The sequence below is a fragment of the Fukomys damarensis genome, unplaced genomic scaffold (assembly GCF_012274545.1).
Source record: "Fukomys damarensis isolate Sample0158 unplaced genomic scaffold, DMR_v1.0_HiC HiC_scaffold_39, whole genome shotgun sequence".
NCBI lineage: Eukaryota > Metazoa > Chordata > Mammalia > Rodentia > Bathyergidae > Fukomys > Fukomys damarensis.
The window spans coordinates 121,168,575-121,171,583 of NW_022900951.1; positions in this window are offsets into that span (position 1 = coordinate 121,168,575).

Here is a 3,009-nt window from a genome sequence, read left to right on the forward strand (position 1 = left end):
CAGAGTTTATTTTAATTTATTTTGGCTTGTGCTTTCAGAGGTCTCAGTCCATAATCAGTTGGCAGAATCACCAGAGAGGAAGAAAACTGCTCAACTCATGGCCTCCAGGAAGCAGAGAGCAGGGGAGGAGCCAGAGACGAAGAGGCCAGGGAGCAAACATTATCTCCAAGGTCATGCTCCCATGACCTACTCAGTCACACCCACATGTGTCCTTTACTCTCTCCTCACTCTCCCCAACATCTTTCAAGCCAATCAAGTTGACAATCACATTAACTTTCCTTCTTTATCTTTATTGACATGGACAAGTTTTTCCTCAAAGAAGAAACTACCAAAAATGAGTGCTACACAGTAAAAGACAAGGCTGAGAAATCAGGTCCATTAACACACATGTGATCAGGGATACCCATGGCACTTGCCTTGGCAAGACAGGGAAGATGGACTAATGGGAAAATGTCTTCAAAATAGGGAGGAAATAAAGCATCGCTGGAAATCAATCATTGCTGGAATCTACCCAGAAAATATATCCTTAATCAGTGACGACTAAGGGAAGGCAGTTTCAGAAAGAAAATAATCAGGTCATCCTGACTAGCCAAATGCCTCAAGAAATGCTGAAACAAAATTCTCAGGTTGAACAAAAATGATGCTGGATGGAATTATAGTTTTGGAAATGGAATAAGTAGCAATACAAACTGTATACATGCAGGCAAATTCTTTTAAACATATGTCAAATATATTAGATGTTGACTCTATAGCAAAAACAAAAACAATGTTCTGTAAATTTTATGGCAAATGTAGAATTAAAATATAAAACAGCCAAAGCACAAAAGATACATAGTAGGTTAAATGAAATTGTATTATTCTAGATTTCTTTTATTGTTCTTGAAGTGATTTTCAATGATATACTATCATGACTTTAAAATACACATTGAAATTTAAAGGATAACCAATAAAACCACAAACAGAAACACCTAAGTTCTCAGGCAGATAAAACGGAATACTAAAAACATAATTAATTCAGAAAAGGAACAGAGGAATGAGAGATAATTTTAAAACTCAATATATGGCACAATTAAATTAAAACATATTAGTGATTTTATTAACTAAAATTGAACCATCTGATAAATACTTCCAGATTGTCAGATTTGATAAAACGTTAAGTGTATTACAAACTATAAAATAATAGAAAATATAACTACAATACCAACTTGAAAGTAAGGTAGTATAAAGATCATGCCACACAAATCTTAAGCATAGGAAAGATACAGTGAATGTGTTAATTAGCAAACTTCAGGGAAAGTATATTGCAAGCCCACACACATTGGCTGCTATGGAGCTAAAGTAAAAACTCAGTAAAATACCTAGAAAATTGAAAATATTATATAATTGTAAGCCTACATTTAAACAAACATGAATTAAAAAATACACACAATAAATGAGTTTGGAGTGAATGGTAATGAGACAGTGTATTAGCTGGGGATACAGCTAAAGCAATATTAAGGGAGTAATTTAAATAGTTTTAAATGGATATATTAGAATAAAAATACAGTGCAGTATCTATGACATATTTCATAGGATGAGAACATAGATCTCTTGAAAGCCATATACACAAGGGTCTTCACATCCACTCCTGAGTTCTCCTCTCAGATTCTCTTGAGGAAAAATGGATGACACAGCAGGCGATACAACAACATAAAACAATAGCACCCATTAGGATCAAGAGGACATCCCTACAGTAAGATCAAGGGAGACACAGAGACATCTAAAACTGAAGATCAGTGGAACAAAAAGTAACTCCAGCCAGCCTCTATTATCAAACAAACCAGCTTTCAGTAACACATAGTAGCAATCTCTTGCTGATAGAAAGTCAGAAGAGAAGACCTTCAAGCTTAAGGTGGAGCAGGCATTTAAATAAACTTATACAATGGCAGCTGGCAGCCTAACTTACAAGAAAACACTAGAAGAAGTTGAAGACACTGAGGAACTGAAGGTAATCATGGCAACAACGAAACTCTGCTCATCTCAATTACCCAATAAATAATCTTTCAGTCATACGGAAGATCAAAGAAAAGAAAACCATGCCCTGTACTAGGCATATACATTGTGTAACTTAGTTTCCACTGTCTTAAACAAAATATACAGCATTTACCCCCAAATTTTGTGACATATGAAGTAAGACAACGCGTTATTAACAAAACAATATCAATAGAATAAGAAATCCACAGACCTACACTCAGAAGAGATTCCAGTTGTTGAACCTATCAGGTTGGGAAGTTAAAAATAACTTTGATTAGCATATTAAAGTTACTAGCTAAATAAGAGGACTGCGTGCATGGCTGTAAGGGAGATTTAAACAGAGATGTGGAAACTAAATGAAATGATTGAGTGGTAAATGCTTGATATCCAAAATATATAAAGAACTCACACAAGTCAATTTAAGAAAAAATCCAATTGAAAAATAAGTAAAAGAACCAAACAGACATTATTTTTCCAAAGAAGACTTCAAAGGTGCCAAAAAGTACATGAAAAGATGATCAGTATCATTAATTATAAGAGAAATGCAAATTGAAGCCAGAAATCACCTCGCACCTCAAAAGATGGCTATTATCAAAAGAACAAGATGGCCAAGGATTTAGCTCAGTGGTTCCGCTGCCTGCCTTGCAAGTGCAATGACCCAAGTTCTATCCCTGGTACAAAACAAAACAAAACAAAAAAAGAACAATAATAAAAAGCATTGATGAGCATGTGGAATAAAGGAAATTCTTACATATTATTGATAGAAATGTAGAATAATGCAGCAATATTGAAAATAGGGTTTTGAAAGTACAACAACTGCATAAGCTCTTTTTTTGCTATGGATGTAAGGGAAATTATACCAGTATGTTGAAAAAATATCTACATTCCCACATTCATTGCAAAATTATTTATGATAGCTAAGATAAATGATTAATATGTGTTCATCAGTAAATGTATGGATAATGAAACCATAGTGTGTGTATGTATGTGTGTGTG